Source organism: Hylobates moloch, unplaced genomic scaffold, assembly GCF_009828535.3.
Source record: "Hylobates moloch isolate HMO894 unplaced genomic scaffold, HMol_V3 SCAFFOLD_3, whole genome shotgun sequence".
In the NCBI taxonomy this organism is placed as follows: domain Eukaryota; kingdom Metazoa; phylum Chordata; class Mammalia; order Primates; family Hylobatidae; genus Hylobates; species Hylobates moloch.
The window spans coordinates 157,841,602-157,860,275 of record NW_026652278.1 but is presented as its reverse complement, the minus strand read 5'-3'; the positions used below and the strand labels follow the sequence as shown (position 1 = coordinate 157,860,275).

Here is an 18,674-nt window from a genome sequence, read left to right as displayed (position 1 = left end):
TTCGAAGCTTTTTCAGAATATAGACCTTTATTTTTATTTCTTTATTTCTTTTTTTTCCAAATGTGTTATAACAAACTAAGAATATGGACTTCTAAAGATTCAGTAGTAATATTTTGCCCACCTTAAACTAATGATACAAATATAGCTAACGTATATCACAGATACTACATTACCTGACTATTAGGCTGGGCATGGTGGCTCATGCCTATAATTCTATCACTTTGGGAGGCCAAGGTGGGCAGATCTCTTGAGCTCAGGAGTTCAAGACCAGCCTGGGCAACATGACAAAACCTTGTCTCTACAAAAATACAAAAATTAACCAGGCATGGTGGTGTGTGCCTGTGGTCCCAGCCGCTTGGGGGGTTGAGGCAGCAGGATTGTTTGAGCTCAGCAGGTTGAGGCTGCAGTGAGCCATGATTGCACCACTGCACCCCAGCCTGTGCAATGAAGTGAGACCCTTCACACTTTACACACACAGGGAGTTACAAACAAGCAAACAACAACAAAAAAACAAACAAAAAGTACATTACTTGACTATTAGAAAACAAGTTAGTATCCCACATATTTACAGATAATAAATCTGTGAATTTGATGTTTCTGAAAGAAATTAATGAAACTTCAATAATAAACAAAAGTGAGGGGAGTGAAGAGACAATCTGTATAGGTCTATATTTATTAAAGAGATTTAATCAGTAATTAATAGCCTTCCAAAACAGAAATCCCCAGGCCCAGATGTGGTGAATTCTACCAAACATTGAAGGAAGAAATTATACCAACGCTTCACAGTCTCTTTCAGAAGATAGATGCAGAGGGAATCCTTTGTAACTTACTGTATGAGGCCAGCATTAACCTAATACCAAAACCAGGTAAAGACATTACAAGAAAAGGAATGCCATATCTGTCATGAACATAGATGTATAAATCTTACCAAAATATTGTCAAATCAAATGCAACAATGTATAAAAGAATTATACACAATGACCAAATGGAATTTATCCTAAGTATGCAAGGCTGGTTAAGCATTGAAAAATCAATTAATGTAATCCATCACAGCAACAAGCTAAAGAAGAAAAACTATATGGTCATACCAGTAGATGCAGAATTTGACCAAATTCAACACCCATTCTTGATAAAAACTGGCAGTAAACTAGCATTAGACGGGACTACCTCAACTTGCTAAAAAAAAATATCTACCCCAAATCCTACAGATAACAACATACTTAATAGAGAAAAGAGAAGCTTTCTCATTAAGGTCAAGAACAAGACAAGGATTTCCCCTCTCACCACTTTTTTTCAACATTATACAGGAAGTCCTAGCTAATGTTATAAGACAAAGAAAAGAAAAGGTATAAAGATTGGGAAGGAAGAAATAAAAATGTCTTTGTTTACAGATGACATGATAATATACGTAGAAAATCCAAAAGAATTGACAACAATACTCCTGGAAGTTTTTTTAGTCCTTATTAGTCAATTAGCAAGGCTGAAGGAAACAAGGTTAATACACAAAAGCCAATCACTTTTCTATATGGCATCAACAAATGAAACTACAAGTTAAAAACACATTGCCATTTACGTTGGCACCTAAAAGAATGAATACTTATATATATATACACATATATATGGACTTATATACTTATAGCTATAAATCTAACAAAACATGCAATATCTGTGCGAGGAAAATTACAAAAATCCGATGAAAGAAATAAAAAACAAATGAGAGATAATCCACATTCATGGATAGGAAGGCTCAATATTGTCAAGACGTCAGTTTGTTTTCCCAACTTGATCTATAGATTCAACACAATCCCAATCAAAATCCAAACAAATTGTTTTGTGGGTGTTTTAGTCCATTTTTGCATCACTATAAAGGAATATCTGAGGCTGGGTAATTTATAAAGAAAAAAAGGTTTAATTGGCTCACAGTCCTGCAGGCTGTACTGGAAGCATGGTGCCGGCATCTGCCTGGCTTCTGGTGAGGCCTCAGGGAGCTTTTACTCATGGCAGACAACGAAGTGGGAGCAGGTACCTCACATGGCAGGAGCAGAAGCAAGACAGTGAGGGAGGAGGTGCCACACACTTTTAAACAGCCAGATCTCGTGAGAGCTCACTCATTATTGCAAGGACAGTACCAAGCTACTCATGGGAGATGCGCCCCCATGACCCAAACACTTCCCTCCAGGCCCCACCTCCAACATTGAGGATTACATTTCAACATGAGATTTGGAGGGGACAGACATCCAAACTATATTAGTGTATATTGACAAACTGATTCTGAAGTTTATATGAAGAGGCAAAAGCCCCATAATAGCCTACACAATATTGAAGGAGAAAAACAAACTAAGAGGACTCACACTATCCAACTTCAAGACTTACTGTAAAGCTACAGCAATCAAGCCAGTGTGGTGTTGGTGAAAGAAAGACAAACCAGATTAATGAACTGGATTAGAGAGCCCAGAAATAGACCCACATAAATATAGTCAAGTGACCTTTTGTCAAAGGAGCAAAAATAATAGAATGGAGAAAAGACAGTATTTTCAACAAATGCTGCTGGAGTAACTGGACATTCACATGCAAAAAAACGAATCTAGAAACTGACTTTATACTCTTCACAAAAATTAATTAAAAATGGACCACAGACCTAAATCTAAAACACAAAACTATGAAACTCCAAGAAGAGAAAATCTGGATGAACTTAGATTTGGTGGTGACTTTTTAGATGCATTCTAAAGGCATAGTATATGAAAGAAACATTCGATAAGCTGAAATTCATTAAAGTTAAAAACTCTGCTCTGCAAAAGACACTGTCAAGAGAATATAAGGCAAGTTACAGACTAAGAGAAAATATTTGTGAAAGATATATCTGATAAAAGACTGTTAGCTAAAATGTATAATGTACAAAGAACTCTTAAAACTCAATAGTAAGAAAATGAACCATTGGATTGAAAAATGGGCAAAAGACCTGAACAGACACTTCACCAAAGTAGATATACATATGGGATATGAAAAGATGCTTCACACACGTGTCATTAGGGAATGCAAATTAAAGTGAGATACCACCATGTACCTATTAGAATGACATAAATCCAGAACACTGACAACACTAAATGCTGGTGAGAATGTGGATCAACAGGAATTCTCATTCATTGCAGGTAGAAATGCAGAATGGTATAGTCACTTTGGAAGACAGTTTGGCAGTCTCTTACAAAATGAAACATAACTCTTACTATATGATCTAGTGCATTGCTTGGTGTTTGCCTAAGTTAGTCAAAAACTTATGTCTTTACAAAAACCTGCACATGGATATTTATAACAGCTTTACTCATAACTGCCAAAACTTGGAAGCAACCAAGATGTCCTTTGAACTATATGACATTCTGGAAAAAGCAAAACTATGAGATAGTGAAAAGATCAGTGGTTGCCAGAAGTTAAGGGGCAGGGAGAATGAATAAGTTGAGCATGGAGGATTTTTTTGAACACTGAAATTATAATGTATGATTCTGTAATGGTGGATACGTGTGATTAAACGTTTTTCCAAAACCATGGCATAGAACACCAAGAGGGAACCTGATGTAAACTGTGGACTTAGGTTGATGATGCTTGTCGATGTAGGTTCACTGATTGTAAGAAATGTACCCCTTTGGTTAGGGATATTGATTGTAGGAGAGGCTGTGCTTGTCTGTGTTTAGGAGTATATGGGAACTCTCTGTACTTTCTGCTCAGTTTTGCTGTGAACGTAAAACTGCTGTAAAAGAGTCTTTTTAAAAGAGAAAAAAATGGAAGGAAATTATGAAAAGGGAAAAAACATATAGATACTTGCTTAAATATTAAAAAGTCCTGGGATTATTGTGTCATTCTCTTGTATCAAGCCAGAAAGTTTTACTTTTTCTTTGTAATTGATTAAATATTTCAGAGAATCTTTTAGAAATTAGAAAATAGTCCAGGCGCGGTGGCTCACACCTATAATCCCAGCACTTTGGGAGGCTGAGGCAGGCAGATCACTTGAGGTCGGGAGATTAAGACCAGCCTGACCAACATGGAGAAACCCTGTCTCTACTAAAAATACAAAATTAGCTGAGCATGGTGGCACATGCTTGTAATCCCAGCTGCTCGGGAGGCTGAGGCAGGAGAATTGCTTGAACCCGGGATGCGAGGGTTGCGGTGAGCTGATACTGTGCCATTGCACTCCAGCCTGGGCAACAAGAGTGAAACTCCGTCTCAAAAAAAAAAAAAAAAAAAAAATCAGAAAACAAGATCTTATAGAAACCTTTATTTATTACTTCCAACATTATTAACAAAAAACTAAGTAGTGGAATGACAGGTGAAATGATTAGTTACATTTGGGAAAAAACATGTAACAGTGACTTTTGCAATTTTTCTTATATTTTCATTATATTGAAAAGCCCTCTCTCCAAGAGATGGTGTCAGGAGTGCAGTTATCCAGATGGTGACTTGGGATGGAGTCAGTGTGATGTGCCAGTTTGATTGGCATCTGACAAATTCTCTGACATATACTGAAACAAAACTTGAGAATATTTTCATCCATAAACCACACACATACATTCACACATCTGTATCTAGGCTTTAATTGTTCATAGCACTTCCCCCCTTTTAATTATGAAAAATACTGTAGAAGCATGCAGGCCTTCATTTGAATTGTACTAAGTGCAGTTTAGACTAGTCCCTTATTCATAGTAGACAAGTGCTATTGTGATAACCTGCTTATTCTAAGTTCTCCATGGAGAGGTGGTAGTTTGGTGTTCTTTGATTTAGTTTCTTCTTCTTTTTTTTTTTTTTTTTTTGAGACGGAGTCTCGCTCTGTCGCCTAGGCTGGAGTACAGTGGCCCAATCTCAGCTCACTGCAAGCTCTGCCTCCCGGGTTCACGCCATTCTCCTGCCTCAGCCTCCCAAGTAGCTGGGACTACAGGCGTCTGCCACCACGCCCACCTAATTTTTTGTATTTTTAGTAGAGACAGGGTTTCACCATGTTAGCCAGGATGGTCTCGATCTCCTGACCTCGTGATCTGCCTGCCTTGCCCTCCCAAAGTGCTGGGATTACAGGCATGAGCCACCATGCTCAACACCATGCTCGGCTAGTTTCTTCTTTGGACAGTGGGTCATAATACTAAATCCTGCTCACCAAAGGACAGTAGAGATATTTTATGGGATTTTGGGTTTAAGGATATAAGTATTTTGTCTTTTGTCCTTATTTGCATTGTTCTATAAAAATAAATCCGTTTTGAGGAAGTAGGGTTTTTTGAGAGCATTAAAGCTGCATCACAAAAATTAAGTAATAATTATGCTAAATTATGCATGTGTTAAAAGTGAAACCTTAGACAAACTAAATTGTGTAAAGAACAATTTGCAAATTGGGCAGTCCCTGAGCCAGAATAGGTTGAGAGAGACTCTGGCACTGTGCATGGTTAAAGGTTTGTGGACAGAGAAAGGAAAGTGATGTACAGAAAATGGAACTGAGGTACAGAAACAACTGTCTTCATTACAGCTTGATGTTTTGAACCTTATTTGAATATGATATGAACAGCCTTTAATTGGCTGAAACTCAGTGATTGACACAAGGGTAGGTTACAGTCTTTTTACACATCCAGTCGGGTCACAGTTCACTATGCACGGAGAAACTTTTAGGCAGAACCTAAAATATGTAAGGAGGCCACTTTAGGCTAAACTTAATTTAACATGTTATTATGAAAAGAAAATAATTTTGCATTCATAATTTAGGTAAATGTAACTATTTTAGTAGGGTTTTATTTAATTTTAAAAGAGGCTTACACCACTTTTGGAAGTGATAGATTAAAATCTGCATAATGTTTCACTGTAATTTATAGAATTAGCATTTACTCAAATTTTTTCATCATTCTACAAATAATCATAGGTTAAAGCATATCTGCAGTATGAGCCAAGCAGTCATATAAGATGTTTTGTCTTCATGTGAATTAGAAGGTAAAGCTCACAGTTTTCAAATGCAAATAATTCTTCATGGTAAGATGATGCAAATATGTAAGGGAAATAAATATTGAAAGGAGAGTAGGAGGGAAAGGCAAGAGGAGAGAAGGGTAAAATAGCAGAAAGACTCCAGATGGAGGTGAGAAGGAGATGCATTAGTGAGAGAGGAAGGCAGGAAAAGACCTACAGAATAGAGGTTTGAGAACTAATAAAATGGCATAAAGAGTCCGGGCATGGTGCCTCATGCCTGTGGTTCCACCGTTTTGGGAGGTCAAGACAGGCATATTGCTTGAGCTCAGGAGTTTGAGACCAGCCTAGGCAACATGGCGAACCCCATCTCTACAAAAAAAAAAAAAAAAAAATACAAAAATTAGCTGGCTGTGGTGACGTGTGCCTGTAGTCCCAGCTACTTGAAAGACTAGGGAGAGAGGATCGCTTGAGCCGGAGAGGTCAAGGCTGCAGTGAGCCGTGATTGTGTCATTGCACTCCAGCCTGGGCAACAGAGTGAGACCCTGTCTCCAAAAATAAAAAAAAAGGGTATGAAGAAAAAGCAGTTAACATTTATTGTATGCCATGAATTGCACTAACACCTTCTGGTACATTACAGTGTTATCTATCTTATTATCTTCATTTTACAGATAAGGAAACTTGAGTATATTTATGTCACAGTGTGAGGTAATGGTGGGACCAGGGTTTGAACTTATATTGTTTACTTTTCTAATAATGCTTACTGACTCTCACCATGAGCTTAATGTTGATACTGAAAATACTACAATTACAAGCAAGATATGGTCCCTGTCCTCACTCTGTTATTCCAATAGGGAAGGTGGACTGTTAACTATTCAATTACAGTCCATGAGGATAGGTACTGTAGGATGAGGAATGTAGTAGGAGAGTTCCTAGGGGACGATACCTTAAACTGACTTGGCATCAGGGAAAGCATCCTGGATGAAGTGGATCCTTATCTGAGTACTGAAGGACAAGTTGGCTGAAAGGACACTGTCTTTTTCTATAACTTGCTGCCTCAATTGTTTTTGTTTTTTTGACAGGGTCTTGCTCGGTCACTCAGGCTGGAGTGCAGTGGCATGATCTCAGCTCACTGCAACCTCCGCCTCCTGGGTTCAAGCGATTCTCCTGCCTCACCCTCCTGAGTAGCTGGGATCACAGGTGCACGCCACCACGTCTGGCTGATTTTTGTATTTTTAGTAGAGATGGAGTTTCACCATATTGGCCGGGCTGGTCTTGAACTTCTGACCTCAAGTGATCACCTGCCTCAGCCTCCCAAAGTGCTGGGATTACAGGCATGAGCCACCACGCCCTGCCCTACTGCCTTATTTTTTATTTTGTTTGGTGTGTTTTTCGTCTTTTGTCTCATTTTCTTTTTCTTTTTTTTTTTTTTTTCAGTCCCTTGCTTATTTTTTAGTCACAGTAACTATCTTGAGAAAAGTTCTCAAATTTTTATTCATGCCCAGGGGTTTCTGTGTAGGCCCACGCCTACTTCTTGGCTTTCCCTTGAATTACAAAGGACTTGAAATGAATGTTGGGTAGCTTTCCAGGAGCTGGACCTGAATGAAGGAGGCAGAGAGATAAGGCAAGCCTGATGCAGCTTCAGACTAGATGTTTGATGCCTGATTCAAAACTCAAGTGTGTGTCATCTCCTCTTCTCCTTGGGGCACTAAGACAGAGTGAAATTGGTATAACTAAGATGACTAATTGCCTTTTAGATTATATGTCCTTAATTTAGTAATTAGGAATGAAAATAATTATTTATTATTATATCATTAGGAAAGAAATAGTTGACTTGATAGCAACACACACATACACACACACACTCACTCACATTTTTAAGAAACTTTTGTGTCTGTCTTACTAAAAAGAGGTATAATTTTATCACAGTAAGACTTAATTTTCATCTTTTCTCCCCTACCCATTGCTGCTTCCTTTGCCTACTACAAGACTTTCTTTAGGAATATGATTAAAAGTGAGAGGGAAAATGAGGGCACAATGTGTTCCTGTGGGCAACAAAAGGATGAATGAAATTCCTATAGAAGATAAAGTGGGTGGAAGGGCAGAGGTCATTTAAACTCTGGACAGAAACGGCTATTACTTGGGGTCAGGCAGTGGGGGTGAGGATGAAGGAGAGTTAGTGAAGGAATGTGGTTTCCTTTTAGGAAAAAAAAATAAAACTTGAGGACTTAAATAAGCAATTCTGGGCTCAATCTTTACATTTCCAAGTGTGCTTTTATTTTAGTATGTTTCATGTTACCTAGTGCATAGCATCTTACCCCCAGATGTGGAAGCCTGGCAAAGTCGAGTCTATGCTCATTCAATTTTGTTTTGGTTCCCATCCCCCTCTTCCCAGGACCCTGCTTGTCTCTTTGGTGCAGGATCCCCCTCCACCCCTACTGACACCCCCCATGGTGTCATTAGTCCTGTGATCTGAGTCCAGCTCTGCGGGAGGGAGAGGTTTGCTTCTGTGAGGACCCTTTAGAAAGTGGCACCTGTATAAACAACTGTCTCTTGTCCTCTGCTGAGTCTTGGCTTTTGACATAGTAGACCAGGAGTTAAGAAAAAGGGAGCTTTCTAAACAAGTGTCTTATGTAGAGGTAGATTGACTGGGACTGGCCCAGCCATCACATTCTAGAGTTGGGTTTATCTTCACAGCAAAGCTGGAAGCATCCAGAACCTGGACTGCCTCAAGAATGAGAAAGACCACTGCAGAGCTGACCACATTCTATGGACAGAATTCTAGTCTTTGCAGTTCTTCTTAGGGTATTGTTGATTCAGAGGCCAGAGTCTAATCCTAAAAGGTTTTGGTATATGACTTGTTTTAAAATGTAGGAATTTTGGTTTAGCAGATGGTATAATATCCAGAAATTAGATCTCATTTCTCTTTATTATTTTAAAATTACTTATTTATTTGAGACAGGGTCTTACTCAGTCACCTAGACTGGAGCACAGTGGCATGATCATGGCTCACTGTAACCTTAAACTCTTGGGCTCAAGTGACCCTCTTGCCTTAGCTTCTTGAGTAACTAGGAGTACAGGAGCATGCCACCATGCCTGACTAATTCTTTTATTTTTTGTAGAGGTGGGGTCTTTTGGCCAGGCTCAGTGGCTGATGCCTAGAATCCCAGCCTGTTGGGAGGCTGAGACAGGAGGATTGCTTGGGCTTAGGAATTTGAGACCAGCCTGGGCAACCTAGCGAGACCTTATCTCTGCTGTAGAGAAAAAAGTTAGCCAGGCATGGTAGCACCCACTTGTAGTCCAGCTATTTGGGAGGCTGAGGTGGGAGGATGGCTTGAGCCTGGGAGATCAAGGCTGCAGTGAGCTACGATCATGCTATTGCACTCCAGCCTGGGTGACGAGTGAAACCCTGTCTCAAAAAAAAAGAGAGATGGGGTCTTACTATGTTGTCCATGCCAGTCTTGAACTCTTGGCTTCAAGTGATCCCAGTTCTTCCTCCCAAAGTGCTAGAATTACAGGCATGAGCCACTGAACCTGGCCTCTTTCTTTTTATAATAGATAATTCTCCATTCATTTTGTCATTGACCTTATTGGTTCTTTATTTCCCACTGGTAAAATGAATGCAACACTACATGTCATTTTCTTAGGTTTCCGATGGCTTGTGTGTTTTCCTCTGTGCACCCTATAAAGGTTAGACCTTTGATGCACCCAAGGTATCCTGTTAGCTTGGGGCAGGGATTCTCTATAATTTGTCTTTGTAGCAGCAGTGATGAACACTGCACATAATAAGCACTTGTCCCAAATGTTTCTTGACTTCATTTATGTAAAGTGAATCCCTTGGTGGACTTTTTTTGTTTTTATATAATTAAAAAAAATTTTTTGTGGAGACAGTGTCTCACCATGTTGCTTAGGCTGGTTTCAAACTCCTGGCTTCAAGCCATCCTCCCACCTTGGCTTCCCAAAGTACTGGAATTATGGGTGTGAACTACCCCTCTTCCACCAGCCCCTTGAATGGATGTTAGACTCTAGGGCAGTGTAGGCAAACTCCTAGGTGGGCGTGGGTCACTAAATGATCGCAAAGGGGGATGAATCCAGAGGGACTTCAAACATCCATTTTAGATTGAATCATGTGTGGCATGCTAAGGTATCATTTTCAAATATTTAAAAGTGCTGTCGTTTATAGCATGAAGATTTCATGGGTTTTATCGTATTTTCCTAATGTTCTCTTGAGAGTTGTGATATGCAAGAGATGCTCTTTAGCACCACTGTTCTAAAATCCTTGAAATTACTGATCTTGAAAGAGACTTTTCTTTGTCACTAATGTTTGCATTTGCTGTGTTCCCCAGTTTTATCACTATGTATTCCATTTAAAACTATCAGTTAAAAATATGAATATATTGTTTTTGTAATGTTAGCAGTGGAGAGAACCAGTTATAAAAGGCCCAAAATGTAAATATCCCTAATGAGCCAAAAATTGCTTTTTTCAGAGGCTATTTTTGCCAAGGATTTGAAATCTCCTTTGGATGCATGTTTGTTTTCTCAAATCAGGATATGGGTTTTGTACATTTCTGTATCTGTGGTTGAGAAATTCTTTAAATATTCCTGGGGTTCTCTTTTGCTTTCCTTGAGTCAGAAAAATTTCATTGTGTTGGTATAGTACGTTGGTAAATTTCAAGAAAGGGAAAGAGAAATTTATTAGTCCTGCTAACGTCATTGGGCTCCTTTCAGAGTGAAAAAATATGCTGAAGATTTTCTGACAGGTGCGTATTTGTCAACACTTCATGAGAGCAAATGGGAAAAAAGAACCCAGGAAGGATATGCTCAGTGCTGCACTGCGCTCCGGAGTTCAGGGCAGGCAGTACGTTGACATGCCTGGAAATTGGCCTGCATTTTTTGGTGATTTGATCTTATTTTTACAAAACCAGTTATTAATATAAAAGAGATAGCACTTGGGAGAGTTGCCATGCTTATTACTACCTTATTAGTGGGATTACAAAAATATAAATTAGTTTTTATGATAGAAATCTGACAAGTCATTTCTGTTTCTCCAAAGACATGCACATGTGGTGTTAATTTCGACCTGATTCATAGGTCCTCTGATACCCTAACACACAAAAAGCATATGCAAAAAAGATAGACTTATTGGCATTAACTTTCTTCCAGCTCTTGCCAACAAAGAAATACTATGTACGAAATCTGAATCTGGTTTCAAAACAAATGTCAGAATTTTAAAACACTGGATTTACTGGAACATAAATAGTTCATTTAATGAAGCTATTTCCCTTGACTCCCTTGTTACTGTGTCAGCACATCAGGTAACTCCACTCCATGTTGCTAGTAAATTTCCATTTTAATGTATGATTCCTTCTTTTCCTTAGTTTACTCATGACTGATTGACCCAGAAAAAGAAACTTCGGTCCTCTTATAAAGCCTTTTTAAAAATCAGCAAGCAACTTCTTAATATTAGAATTTTTTTTTCAAATGTCAGAAACAAGATAAAATATGAGCTCAGACTCTTCAAAAGGAGAAGGTGGCTGGGCGCGGTGGCTCATGCCTGTAATCCCAACACTTTGGGAGGCCGAGGTGGGTGGATCACGAGGTCAGGAGATCGAGACCATCCTGGTCAATGTGGTGAAACCCCGTCTCTACTAAAATACAAAAAATTAGCCGGGTGTGGTGGTGCATGCCTGTAGTCCCAGCTACTCAGGGGGCTGAGGCAGGTGAATCACTTGAACCCAGGAGGCGGAGATTGCAGTGAGCCAAGATCATGCCACTGCACTCCAGCCTGGCGACAAAACAAGACTCCGTCTCAAAAAAAAAAAAAAAAAAAGAGAAGGTAATATATGTGATAACCAGGTAAGAGTTAGTGTAATTTCTGTAAACTAATTGTGTATTGAATACTCTACTTCATGCTGTTTCTAATATATATGGAGTGTTAAACTTGGTTTAAGTTTTTTGTTTGAGTGTTGTTGGGAGTAAGAGACATTATTATAAAAATGTGTTGTTTAGATTTTGTGGGGGATAAAACCTTTGACAGAGAATAGGATGATTGAATGAAATGATGTGCTGGAAATTTCATTGAATTAGTTTGATTAAAAGATGCACACCTGAAACTTAAAAGAAACTATAGTACTTGGAACCTTTGGGAAGCACCTGAGGAACAGTGCTGCAGTCTTTAGAAAGTAACTCTGTTTTCATCATATTCTCTGTGGGATTTGTTTGTTTTGGTTTACCTCATCTCATTTGATAATCCACCATGGTTTTACTTACCCTTGAGTTCTTTTTCCTCAAAGTTTAAATGAGGTTAAAGTAAGTTAGAGGGAGTGAAGAGAGATGACTGGTATTTTTTGAATGCCTTCGATGTGCCAAGATTATGCCAGGCGCTTTCTTCGTAGTAGTCCTGTGGGATAAAAAGTTTTAATTCCCGTTTTGTAAAAAGTAATTGCTGAAGGTCACATAGCTAATTAGTAGTGCAACCAGACTTTAAAACCCTATCTATTTAGTACCAGTGTCTACATTATTTTCTGTAATGTGCTTCTAAATACATAATTTTGTAGAATCAATATCTTGTAGGGAGTATGGAAGAGAAGATAAGAAAACTATGGAGATTATTCAGTCATTCGTTTCACAGTTATTTTTGTGTATCAGATACTGTTCTAGGTATAAGTATATCTTCAGACAAGCAAAACAGCTTACATTATTTTCTATCATTTAAATATTCCATACACTTATAGAAGGAAATTCGTGTTTCTGGTAGGGATTGCGGAACAATTAGAATAGAATTCCAGGATTTTTTTTTTTTCTCTTGAGACAGGGTCTGGCTCAGTTGCCCAGGCTGGAGTGCAATGGTGCCATCTCAGCTCACTGCAACCTCCACCTCCCAGGCTCAAACCATCCTCCCACTTCAGCCTTCCAAGTAGCTGGGATTACAGGTGCACACCACCGTGCCTGGCTAATTTTTGTATTTTTGGTAGAGGTGGGGTTTCGCCATGTTGCCCAGGCTGGTCTCGAACTCCTGGATTCAAGCGATGCACCAATCTCAGCCTCCCAAAGTGCTGGGATTACAGGCATGAGCCACTGTGCTTGGCCAGTTCTAGGATATTTTTATTTGCTCTTTTAACTACAAAGAGCAAGATGCTTTGAGTTATGAGTTGATACTCTGTGATACACTTTAGCAGCTATGTGAATGTGTGGCTTACTAAATAACAGCATGTTCTTAAGTGTTTTCTGTGAGACATTTAGTCAAATAATTTTGGAAAATGCTTGTTTAGCATTTTCTTAACAATAAACAGGTGTCTTTGCTGCAGAACTTCTCAGAGCCCTTCCACGCTTACCATAGATCTTTTTTTCTCCAAGAGCCATCTATCCCAAATAGTGTTCAGGAGAATATACATTAGTATATAGATACAGAATGTTATGTCTTCTTCCTTTAGATATATACACTTTAAATTGTTTTCCTGCTGAGAAAGCACACAATTACCAGTTTTTCCGTTTCTTTCTTTGAAGACCACCTCAGCATTTATAATGGTAAATTTATTAAGCTTTATTTTAGGTACGAAGTTTAAGTATCTGATGACAACAACATATCTAAGGGATTCAAAGGGGTTAGATTTTCTTTTTGTCATAAGCTATTTCTCCACTTTTCCTGAAGTTGCTAGGTAAAATTATTGTGTTATTTCTGTAGAAATAGGGAGTTAGGCAGGCTTGGAATTAACTGATGCTTTGGTTTCTGAAGGTAGGTATTTACTACCCTTGTGTTTTCAGAGGTTCAGACAATTGTCACTGTGCTATTAACCCAAATAATAATTATAAGCTAGCTGTAAGGAGAATGAGGTTTTTATTCATTATACATTGTCCTTTAAAAGGAACCACATCCCCTCCTTCAGATGAGATGGTAAATTGAAACAGTGCTGCCCAGCCTGGACTTCATTTCTCATCCACACAGAGGCTCACTGTCTGAGGCTTTAAAATGTGTACTCTATTTGCCTTGATATGTGGGCACAAGAGAAAAATAGAGAGGGTTGAGAGTCAAGGTTGACCTCATACCAAGAACTAGCCTCCTACAGAGGGAGGTAAACATTAAACTGAAGCATCAGGATAAAGAAACAGTTTTTGTTAGGGCCAAAGCACTAACACTATTCCTTGTCTTCCCAGCACCAAGAACACAAAGTAGGCCCTTGATAAATATTTGCTGAATAAGTACTTCCATTGCAACTCTATATCTATATCCTGAGGTCAAAGATAGCTGTAAATTTTGGGGGAGTGAGGTTTTTTTTGTTTTGTTTTTTAAGCTGACAGCATTGTCTCTCTTTTAATTCTCACAACATTATGAGATACTTTCTCATTTTACAGATGGGTAAAGGGAAACTTGAGAACATTAGATACTGTGTCCAAAGACTCCTCTCTCATAGCTATCAGAACTGGGGTGTGAACCCAAGTTCACTGACTCTGGTACAGGTCCTTGCAGTTTGAACCAAGTATCCTGTGCTACTAGGTTTCTCTACTTGCCTCTGTAGTGATGACAGATGGGTTTTCTGTGTTAAGACCTCATCCCCAGGATTTTTAATAGTAACCTTTGACTTACATTGGAAAAAATAAAATCAACATATGATTTCAACTGGGAAATCAGAGCCTCAGGAGAAGTCAATAGTGTTTTCTCTGTGACTTCACAGGAAGTTACCATGGAAATGATTATGGTATTATGAATACAAAATTATAACTTTGACTGGGAAATAAGCTGCCTAAAGAGACAAAATGCTAAGGAATAGCAAAGTTGTTGTTATGAAAGTGGCTTTTAGATTTTAGATGAACACACTTAGCAACATGAAGTCTAAATGCCTAGTCTCCTTTAGCATTCCTGAAACATCAGTGTTAAATTATTCTTTTAACTCTCCCTGGTTTTGTTACTACTTTCAGAACTTGTTGAAAGTAAAATAATTCCCATGTGTGCCTATGTGTTTTTAGTTTGGCAAATATTGTTTTTTACAGATCCTCCCTGCCCTAGCCCCGCTCTAATCCTTTCTTCAAAGTATTCCCAATGGAGATAAATTGTTTCCTGGTTTTTGCATCAACAAATTCCCTGCAGAATAAGTATTTGTTAATTGTTAAAGCCAGCTCTGGCAGTAGATGGAGAGGCCGTGATGTTTTTCTAATAGAAACTTTAATTCCAAATTTCATTGTTCCTGCTACTTTTCACTAAATTTAATCCTTTTAAAAATGTTAATTTTAAAAATATTGATCGTATATTTTACATTTTATCATAGAAAAGGTTTTTTTCAGATTGCCAGTAATCAGAAATGGTGACAATACTGTATTATTGTTTGCCATCTTAATTTCTTTATATTTGGAATCCTGTTGTGTTTTTAAAATTTATTTAACTGACATTGTGTCTGACTGGCTCAAGAGCACACTGAAACTTCTGTTCTCTTACTGCTGTCATTTTACTTTGAAAGGGCCAAGTATTCTAGACAGGGACCTCATAGCTGTTCTAACCCATTAAGCTCTAGAAACTTACCAGTTTACTCATCTCAGTTGGGATGGACTATTCTGGAATCTGATGTACTTGTCTCACCAGACTACTCTGGTATCTAAAGTATCTTCCTAATCTGTGATGGGGACGAGAAGAGTGAATAGCTGTGGAACTTTCTTTTAAATAAAAAGATTTTTAAATAGTAAAGGGAGCACGTAGTTGAACTGGTCACAAATATATGTGCCAGTGTATCACATAGTAATACATATGATACATATGAAAGATTATGTAAGGTATATGTAAGTTATGAAACTTTTTTCCTCACATTATGTTTTCTGTAACATAATGTTTTTTTCCTCACCTTTTGTTTCTGATTCATCCCTGTTGTGAGCTGTGGTTCATTCTTACTGAAGTAAATACTTCTTTTTTCTGAAGTAAATATTTATTTTCTAGTGTTTACTTTGACTCATGGGTTATTTAGAAATGCTTTAAAATTTTCTAACTATGGAGATTTTATTTTTATATAATTGATTTTTAACTTAATTGCTTTGTGATTAAGGGGCATGGTCTATATAATACCTATTGTTGGAACTCCATTGAGACTGGTTTTGTGGCTTAACATATACACAGGTTTTGGAAATATGTATGTGAAAACAGTGTGTACTTTTATTTGGCATTACTACACATGTCCTCTGCATCAAACATATTTTAGAATCTCTGACTACATGATGGGTTCATTAATTTCTTCTGTGTTTTTATTAAATCTTGCTCTATACATATTTGAGGCTATTTTAATAGATGTTTAAATATATGGAATTAGTATACTTTCCTAGTAAATTTACCATTATGTAGGTACTCTCTTTATTCCTTTTTTTTTTGGTGGAGTCCATTTTAAAATGATACTGATGTAGTACATAACTTTATTTAGGTTCATATTTGCCTGGAATATTTTCTCATGCTTTCGATCTTTTATGTCTTTATGTTTTAGGTGTGCCTCTTATAAAGAGCATACTGCTTCATTTTGTTATTGTTTTAAAATACATTATAATATCTAATTTTTAACTGGTAGATTAATTTACATGTATTGTGCTTGCTGAATGTTTGATGTTGTTACTGTCACCTCACCTTAATACTTTATTTATATTTGTCACACCTTTTTATCCATTTCCTTTTCTCTTTTATTGTCTTTCTTTTTAAATTGTTTGAATTTTGTTTGTTTTCTTATTCCCAGTGGATTGGAAGCTGTGACAGAACCTCCTAGCTGCTCTCAAAAACGTATTCATCTCCTCTGTTTTTTGTTTTTTTTGTGCATACACTAAGCCACATTTTCCAAGACCATTTGCTGTTATACATTACTGTGTGACTGAGATCTAACCAGTGGGATGTGAACAGAAGTGACTTTTACCATGTTGGGGTCAAGGCTTTTAGGAGTGCTTGGACTTCATCCATGCCACTTTTCACTTCTCCTCTCTGGATGCACAAGATTATAAGACCCTAATGGTTGGTGAAGCCACAAGATGGTAAGAACCTGAGTCTTTGAACGTCTGTGTAGAGGAAAACCACCTGCCAACCAAACATTAGACTGTTATGAGAATGATGTGTTAAGCCACTGAAATCTGGGGGTTTGTAACAGCAGCTAATGTTTTTCTAAACGTAGAAATTGTACAGTTTTTATTATTTTATGGGTACCTTGAAATTGTCTATGCATACCTAGCAGTCTAAACCTGATATTAAATGCCTCCCAAATACCATGAGGATCTTCAAATACAACTCCAGTTGCTTCTCTCCTACTTTACATGCTGCCCTTTTAAAACCCTAGACTTTATTATTGTATTATTGATTGTTTAGGTTTGCCACTATTTTATCAATTTATTTGCTTCCTTTTCCTTCTTACAACTCAGACCTGCTTTCTAGAAGTATTGTCCTTCTTAAAGTATTCCTTTAGAAGCTCCAGTGGGCAAAATCCTGCTGGTAATAAATCCTCTCAGTTTTTGTCTACAGAGGTCATTATTTTTCTCTTGTTCTTGTTTTAAGTCTAGACTGATGTATTTTCTCTCAGCACTTTAAAGATATTTCCACAAACCGTTGGCCTCTATTGTTTCTGTTGAAGTCTGTTTTCAGCCTAATTGTCATTTCTTTGTTAGATTCTCTTTTTTCTCTTGTAAAGTCTTCTCTTTGTCTTTGATGTTCTGCAATTTTATGATAATATGGCTAGGTGCAATTTCTTTTTATTTATTCTCTTTAGTAATCGTTTTGCTTAATATACTTACGTATACATGTGTAAAGATTTATACAAATTAGATGCTCTAAAAATCATTTGATTTATTTCCATAGAGAATGCATTATTTCTAATAATGTAAATATGTTTCAAAATATACAAATCAGGATGCATGTACTATATTTAGCATAATATAAAAAGGAGCAAAAACAAGTGTATGTATTTTGTGGACATTCACAAATGTGTATATTTTAAAGTATACATTTATATTGACTAGTCCTATGGAAAATTACAGCATATTAAGCATGAAGAATCTGCTGATTTAACACTCACTCTACTATTTGTAGACTGTTTGCAGTACAGAAGGAGAACACTAATATTAATATAACTGGGGATGTTAAAAGTATTCATTGTGCCAGTATCCTAAGAATTAGGCCTTCATTTGTGGTTTAAAGTGTTGAAAGCCACAGTAACCTGAAAACCAATTTGTGATTATGGAAAGCAAATGAAGATGGAGACGGAGGACTTTGTTTCAAATGTTTCCATAAAGCAATTTGCCTTTTTCTCTAACTCACAAATATTGCCAGAAAGCCTGGAAAATCTCATTAGATGCAATAATTTGGACCAATTGATTTTTCTTAAAGCACAATAGTATTATGAAGCCTTTACATTTCTACATTTAAAGAACATTCTGATTTTGAGGGGTCACTTTGTATTTGGCAGTCTGAGCAAGTCTATGAACCATAGTTTTCTTATACAGCAAAGAAAACATTTGAAACTTTGTGTATTTTATCTTGATCAGAGTCTTATTATACTTTGGAGTCCACTTTTAGTAATATTTTAAAGGGATATAATATAATATTATTCTAACCAAAAAGTGCTGAAGAGATTTCATTTATTAGTTGTAGTAGTATCAGGTCTTTGAATTTGTGATTTTATAAAAAAAGTGTCAGGAAGTTTATACTTATAAAAGGGTTATTACATCATTCTGGATACAGTCAAGACATAATACAACAAACACAAACACAATTATCCTAAGGTGGGCTTTTTTTTTTTTTTTTT

The 18,674-nt window shown here is 37.3% G+C and overlaps 1 protein-coding gene and 1 long non-coding RNA gene across 5 annotated transcripts in view; one reads left to right on the top strand and one right to left on the bottom strand.

The window, feature by feature from the left end:
* The window catches only part of LOC131383142 (uncharacterized), a 33,639-nt gene extending 20,255 nt beyond the window's left edge, over positions 1–13,384 (bottom strand). For both annotated transcript variants that reach the window (XR_009212945.1, XR_009212946.1), the window contains exons 1-2: positions 13,260–13,384; positions 12,196–12,325 (exon numbers count right to left, since the gene is read on the bottom strand). This is a non-coding gene — a long non-coding RNA (uncharacterized LOC131383142). The remainder of the gene's footprint in view (positions 1–12,195; positions 12,326–13,259) is intronic.
* Positions 1–18,674, top strand: part of SH3RF1 (SH3 domain containing ring finger 1) — a 187,888-nt gene that overhangs the window by 62,112 nt on the left and 107,102 nt on the right. The gene's annotated exons all lie outside the window — the stretch shown is intronic.